General features: G+C 37.9%; 1 pseudogene; it reads left to right on the top strand.

The window, feature by feature from the left end:
* Window positions 1-6380: 6380 nt before the first annotated feature.
* Window positions 6381-6532, top strand: LOC112611679 (annotated as a pseudogene).
* The last annotated feature ends 1638 nt before the right edge of the window (window positions 6533-8170 follow it).

Genomic DNA, 8170 nt, shown 5'->3' on the forward strand with positions numbered 1-8170 from the left:
GTTTTACTATTAAGATATAACATGAGAGAACTAGAAAGCATCTCAAATTTTTATGACTTTTAAAGTTTTATTTTACAACATAAAAAATTATTTTATAATATCAAAAGCCTTGAGAAGGAAAGAGATAAGTTAAGGGCCAGGTGCGGTGGCTCACCCGGCAGCCGGATCGCCTGAGGTTGGGAATTGGAGACCAGCCTGACCAACACGGCAAAACCCTGTCTCTACTAAAAAATACAAAAATTAGCCAGGAGTGGTGACAGGTGCCTGTAATCCCAGCAACACAGGAGGCTGACGCAAGAGAATTGGTTGAACCTGGGAGGTGGAGGTTGCAGTGAGCCGAGGTCACACCACTGCACTCCAGCCTGGGCAACAGAGCAAGATTCTGTCAAAAAAAAAAAAAAAAAAAAAGGAAAGAGATAAGTCAAGATGTATCCTACAGAATAGATTAAATAAAAATGGCATGATTTACAAAATCAGTTCAAAGGCTGAATTTTGAACTGGTTCCGAATTTAAAGTATATTTCATACATTTGTACTTCGAAATACCATTATTATCCAATTTAAGCTTCACATCTTTTTAATATGTAGCCTTATTATGTTTGATTCTCTATATAAATTATTTCCAGTAAAATACTTTTTTAAAAATAGAAAATAAAAACATATTAGTATTTTTCGTGTAACCAATGAAGTATTTACCTTGTCAGAACATGTATTCTATGTTCATGGAATAAACTTTCAAAGTGCTGATGAATTTAATTTAATGTTCTGTTGAGTTTTTACTATGTTGCATTTAAGATATACAAACCTTTTACCACTGTGTAAGCAGGAAAATGACTCTCACAGTCACTGTAAATTGAGAAGAGGGCTTTTTTTAAACCTTAGGTAGTTAAAATAGATTGGCCTTTGTAGTTACACCACTGACCTTTCCCCTAAGTTTACTTGATCGGCAGTGGAATAGTTTTTTCAAGTGCTCTGGAAAGTTAGGTTGCGTTGGTCATCAAACTGAGAATCTATACAGGTATCACTCATAGATTATACTTCATCTATTTTTATTTTTACACAATGTACTGTGTGATGATCTATATGAAATAATGACCTGCGTGGAGAGGTTAGACAAATTACTTTTATTTTCCAATTCAGACTTTAATTACTGGTTAGCCATGTACCCTCAGACAATCTATCAACTTAATTCTTAAGAAGTGAATAATGCATGAGTCTATATAGCTTTGGAAAAAGAAAGCAATCAATTATGACATGGAGTACATGAGAGAGTACAGTCCTTTCTTAATACCAAACTCTAAACTTTTCAACTCAACAATACTTTGTCAAATGTCATAACTGCTCACTTTTGCACTATTTGTAGAACTTGAATGTTTTCATATTTATACTTCACAGTAAATTAACTGTATGGAAGTTACTGAGTTTGATGTACTCTCTTTTGGGAAAAGGAGAGGGAAGAAAGGGCAAGAGATACACTGTTCTTGGATTCCTTCTCAAGACGTTATTAAGTGTTTTCTATACCACAGGCAATGTTCTAGGTGCTGGGGATTCCGGAGAAAAGATATTCTCTCCTCTCAATAAGCTCACCTTCTAGTAGGACAGATATTTAATTGTTAGGTCAGGATACCTGATGCATTCTTAGGAATTCTTACACTCTGAGAGCTTTGTTTTGAGAGGTTTGTTTTCCATCCTTCTAAGCTGGGCAAAGGACACACAAAATCAGCTGTCAAATCAATTCCTATTCAAAACTGAAGAAAAAAAAACCTAACCAAACTTAATGAGAAGAGGGCTGCTTTTGAAAAGACAGTAAATGCATCACGGTTAGCATCATACTAATCATAAATTTTCCATGCTGCTATGAGATATAGCAAATTCAAGCCCCTTAGCCTTTCCTGTGATACTTCAAAAAGGAAAAGTAAATGTGTATTCTTTAAAAAATAAAGAGGCTGGCCACTATAGCTCACGCCTATATTCCCAGCATTTTGGGAGGCCGAGGCGGGCAGCCATTTGAGGTCAGGAGTTCAAGAACAACCTGGCCAACATGGTGAAACCCTGTCTCTACTAAAAATATATAAATTAGCCAGGCGTGGTGGCACACACCTGTAGTCCCAGCTACTCAGGAGGCTGAGGCAAGAGAATCACTTGAACCCGGGAGGCAGAGGTTGCAGTGAGCCGAGATCATGCCACTGCATGCCTGGGCAACAGAGTAAGACTCTGTCTCAAAAAAAAAAAAAAATTTAAACATAAAAAATAAAGAATCATCTCAATTGATGCAGAAAAAGCTTTTGACAAAATTCAACATCCTTTCATGATACAAACACTCAGCAAACTAGAAGAAACCTACCTCAACATAATAAAAGCCGCATGTAAAAAAATCTACAGCAAACATCATATTCAATAGTGAAAGACTGAAAGCTTTTCTTCTAAGGTCAGGAACAAAGCAAGGATAACCACTTTCACCACTTCTATTCAACATACTGAAAGTCCTAACCATAACAATTGATCAAGATAAATAAATAAAAGGCATCCAAATTGAAAAGGAACAAGTAAAATTATCTCTGTTCACAGATATGATATGTAGGAAACTCTAAAGATACCCCCCCCACACACACACACACACACAAACTGTTAGAATAAATTAATTCAGCAAAGCAGCAGGATACAAAGTCAATGCACAAAAATCAGTTGCATTTTGATACACTACCAATGAACAATCTGAAAGGAAATTAAGAAAACAATTCTATTTAAAATAGTATTTAAAAACTTAGTAATTAACTAAACCGAGAAGAGACTTGTACACTGAAAACTATAAAACATTGCTAAAAGAAATTAAGAAAGACACAAATAAATGGAAAACCATCCCATGGTTCATGGATTAGAAGGCTTAATATTGTCAAAATGTCAGTACTACCCAAAGTGATCTACAGATTCAATGCAATCCCTATCAAAATCCTGGTAACCTTTTTTTTTTTTTTACAGAAATAGAAAAATCAGTTTTAATATTCATATGGAATCTTAAGGGACCCTGAATAGCCAAAACAATCTTGAAAAAGAACAAAATTGGAGGACTCACATTTCCTGATTTTAAAACTTACTAAAAAACTTTGGTAATTGAAACAGTGTGGTTGGTACTGGCATAAAGACAGCTATATAGATAAACAAATGAAATAGAATAGAGAGCCCAGAAATAAACTCCAATATATATAGTCAAATGTTTTCCAACAACAGTACCAAGACCATTCAGGGGAAAGGACACTCTTTTCAACAAATAGTGCTGGGAAAACTGAATAGCCACAAGCAAAATAATGAAAATGGACTGTTACCTAACCCCATATACAAAAATTAATTCAAAATGAATCAAAGACCTAACAAAAGAGCTAAAACTATATAATTCCTAGAAGAAAATATAGGGCAAAACCTTCATGATACTGAATTTGGCAAGGAATATGACACCAAAGACACAGGCAAAAAGCAAATAGATAAATTGGATTTCATTAAAATGTAAAACTTTTGTGCATCAAAGGACACTATCAATATCTTGAAAAGACAGCCTACAGAATGGGAGAAAATATTTTAAAATTATACATCTGATAAGGGATTAATATCTACAATATGTAATGAACTAACCTAAAACTCAACAACAACAACAGAAATTCAAAAGTGGGCAAAGGACTTAAATAGACACGTCTCCAAAAGATATACAAATGGCCAGTAAGCACATAAAAAAATGTTCAACATCGCTACCCATTAGGGAAATGCAAATCAAAAACACAATGAAATACCATCTCACATCTACCAGGATGGCTACTATAAAAAACAAAAAATAGAAAACAAGTGTTGGTAAGGATGTGGAGAAATTGAAATCTTTGTGCACTGTTGATGGGAAGATAAAATGTTACAGCCACTGTGGAACACATTATGGTGGTTACTCAAAAAGTTAAAAATAGAATTACTATATGATCCAGCAATTCTACCTCTAGGTATGTACTCAAAAGAATGAAAAGTATGATCTCAAAGAGATCATTGTCTGCCCATTGATATGGTTTGGCTGTGTCCCCACCCAAATCTCATCTTGAATTTCCACATGTTGTGAGAGAGAACTAGTGGGTGGTAATTGAATCATAGCGGCGGGTCTTTCCCTGCTGTTCTCGTGTTGGTGAATAAGTCTCACAAGATCTGATGGTTCTGTAAGGGGAAGTTTCCCTGCACAAGCTCTTTCTTTGCCTACCACCATCCATGTAAGATGTGACTTGCTCCTCCTTGCCTTCTACCATGATTGTGAGGCCTCCCCAGCCACGTGGAACTGTAAGTCCATTAAACCTCTTTCCTGTATAAATTACCCAGTCTCAGGTGTGTCTTCATCAGCAGTGTGAAAACAAACTAATACACTCACGTTCCTAACAGCATTATTCATAAGAGCCAAGAGCAAACCACATGTCCATTAACAGATGACTAAATGTGGTATGTACATAAAATGGAATATTAGGCAGCCTTAAAAAAGTAATCTTAGACCAGGCATGGTGGTTTATGCCTGTAATCTCTGTACTTTGGGAGGCCCAGGTGGGAGGATTGCTTGAGTCCAGGAGTTTGAGACAGGCCTGGCAACATAGTGAGAACTCGTCTCAACAAAATAAGTAAATAAAAATAAACAAAATTAGCTAGGCATGGTGGCATGAGCCTACAGTCCCAGCTATTCGGGAGGCTGAGGTGGGAGGATCACTTGAGCCTGGAAGGATGAGGCTTCAGTGAGTCAAGATCATGCCACTGCACTCCCCGCTAGGCAATAGAGTGAGACCCTGTCCAGAAAGAAGGAAGGAAGGAAGGAAGGAAGGAAGGAAGGAAGGAAGGAAGGAANCAGAAAGAAGGAAGGAAGGAAGGAAGGAAGGAAGGAAGGAAGGAAGGAAGGAAGGAAGGAAGGAAGGGGAAAGAAAGAAAGAGAGAAAGACTATCACATGCTACAACATGCATGAACCTCAATATTTTGCTAAGTGAAATAAATCAGTAACAAAAACTACTGTATGATTTTATTATATGAGGTACCCAGGGTCATCAACATCATAGAGACAGAAAGGAGCAGTTGCCAGGAGTCTGGGAGCGGGGGAATGGCACATTATTGTTTCTGATATATGAAGTTAATATTTCTAAAGATCTTATTTGCCTTTGCAACATGCAAGACTTTCTCCATTCAGCCTAAGACACCCATCTGTCTCTGCAGGAGATTTGGATTGTTATAGAAAAAATGCATAGAGAAAGGAGAGTTAATGTTTAACACCTGACATTCAAAATAGGATTTTGCAGCAAGACTATGAGCATTTTTGAGAAACAAAAATATTTCTAAGGGAAACCCATTCTCTTAAGAAAGGGTTTGAAAGATTGTAAACATGAAAAACCTAAAGGAAAGAGAAGGAGGTGAAAGAAACGGTCTGATGCGTCATGATAGAAGCAAGTCAGATAGGTTGAGGGGATTACTAGATTATAAATTCCATGCAGGCAAGGATTTTTGTGTGTTTTATTCATTACTGTATCCCCAGTGCATAGAACAGTGCTCAGTACACAGCAGACACAGTATTTACTGAATGCACACAGGGCTTTTTCTTCTGCTCCCTGTTCTGAACTCTGGTTGTAGAATGCTATGCTAGGCAAAAAGGGTTGGGGGGAGGGGGTCCAAAAAGAGGGATCCTAGAATGATTAAGAGGGTAAAGCAAGGAGATCAGTTACGGATAGGACCTGGGTTTCGGTCCCAGTACACATTTTATGGATCCACCATGACAGAGGTGAGGTCATTCCAGTAAAGGCTTATGAAATGGATGTCTTGGGTCTTGGACCAGGTGGAGAACATTTTAGATACTCAGAGAAGGGTCTGCAGTGAAAGTAGGATCAAGAAAGGCTGAGACAGTAGGGGAGAAGGGTGCCTTTAGACTCCGGCCAAGCCAAGAAAGAATGACCAGGAAGTTATCAGCTACAGACATCAATAGCTTGTGCCAACAGAATAACCAGGAACAGGACTAGACAGACATACATTAGGTGATTCCAGCCCCTGCACAACAACCAGTTTCAAGGTCACAGAGTTCAGCTCCCCCAGTGCAACCAGTTCATGTGAGATCCTGCTCCTTGTACTAGACATCTCTTAGAGCAAAGTAGAGAGAGAAAGGGGCGTTGAAACGATACAAAAATGATTTCAAAGAGACTGGGTTAAAGACATTATTTAAATAATTCGCTCAGAATTAGTTTCCAATCAGATTAGACTAAAACTATTTTTGTTTTCCCATACCTGCCTAGCAGTTAGGAAATGGTAAAGGAAATTGGAGAAGCTTTTAAGAATAAAATATACTTTCTTCCTTTCTCTGCCATCGTGGTGTGTGCTTGACTCTGCCTCTTGCCATGTCTTCTCACAAGACTTTCAGGATTAAGCATTTCCTGGTCAAGAAACAAAAGCAAAATCATCCCATCCCCCAGTGGATCCAGATGAAAACTGGTAAATCAGGTAGAACTCCAAAAGGAGACACTGGAGAAGAACAAAGCTGGGTCTGTAAGGAATTACACACGAGATGGCACACATATTTATGCTGTGTCAAGGTCACAACCATCTTACCATATCAAGCTGAAAATGTCACCACTATCTGGACAGTTGGACATGTTTTATCGGGAATGTAATTTTTTCTCTGTGTATGTGCTGTTTGTGCACTGGTAGGCCAGATTCAGCAATAAATATGTGAGACCTTTCATTTCAAACAAACAAAAAGAACAAAATATACTTTTCTTAGTATATCAAAGTAGTGTAGATAGTTTTATAATTCTGTTCTCCAGAGACAGAAAACACAGTCCCTGTCTTAAGAAATCTAGTGGGATAATGAGTTATTACACAACATGGCACAATATATCCATAGCAAAGGAGCTCCAGGGAGCACCTAACATAGACCCATGGTAGGGAGGGCACAGCAGGCAGAGATTTCCTGAAGGATGTCTGAGATGCTAGAGTCTTACATTAGCAAGAATATCCTAGAATCAAGAAAACAGACTCACTGTTGGCATAGCCATATACAAAGTCAACAACATTCCAATTCAATTTCTAAAACCGTATTGATTACCAGGCCATGGATGTAGCATCAGTGCCTCAGATGTAGGGTTTACTGAACAGAATCACTGAGGATGCAATTGAAGTCACATTCTTTCACTTGCTCACTGTGATCTTAAACAAGTTACTTAACTTTGGGGACTCAGTTTCCTTGTCTTTACAGTGGGGGTAAATAATAGTGCTGTTCTGGAAATTGAGTTAACTTAGAACAGTACCTGGCACCTCTTAAAAGCTCATTAATATTAGTTGTTACCATTTATAGAGCATGTATTAATTTTCGAAACAGACATTTCATTTTTGCGATTCTTGGTAGATAAATTAACAGCTGAGGGATTAGTGCCTAAAAGAGGTTAAATGGCTTATATGTTTGATGAAAGTACTTTTCCCTAATTCCTGTTTTCTTTGAAGAGAGAGTGTCCCAAAACAATATCTTGGATTTTCTTTGTCCTTTAACTCGCTCCATTCCTGAGGAGGAAAAGTGACTTCTCTGGTTGGGAAATTGGGGAAGAATAACTGTGAGCTTGGCTCACCTCTATCCCTCCTCCTTTTAGGAGTGACCATGAAGTGACCAAGCACGATTCTTCCAGTCCTTCTGTGACTGGGAGAGGAAGTTGGCCCAGTTCTAGAGTTTAGTTTTAGCAAACTCATTTATCTGTCAGGTCTAAAGCATCATTCTCCAACAGGACTTTTTTTTTTTTTCAATGTGGTCACGCTCATTAAATAATCAGTTTCTCCCCCGCTTCCCCCCCATCCCTTGGAGACATTCCTCCAAGAGCCTTCCATTCTCCTGCTGCAAACTGTGTCACTTTGATAACAATTAAATTTTAAAATAAAATACCACGCAAACTGTGTCAGAGACTACTAGTCGTCTACCAAAATTATTCCCTCTTTCCTGAACAACAAAACCTGGGTTTTAGCTAGTCTCACTGCTGCCTACATAAAGGTTACATTTGCATGTACCTTGGGATTAAGTTTTAATTAACATGAGACAAGCAGAAATGTACAGTATTTTCAATAATTATCCTTAAAGGAAGAAGGTTCGCCCTTCTTTTTCTCTTCCTCCATCCTGATGCCTGAATTTGGATATGACAGCTGG

Source organism: Theropithecus gelada, chromosome 1 (genome assembly GCF_003255815.1).
Source record: "Theropithecus gelada isolate Dixy chromosome 1, Tgel_1.0, whole genome shotgun sequence".
In the NCBI taxonomy this organism is placed as follows: Eukaryota; Metazoa; Chordata; class Mammalia; order Primates; family Cercopithecidae; genus Theropithecus; species Theropithecus gelada.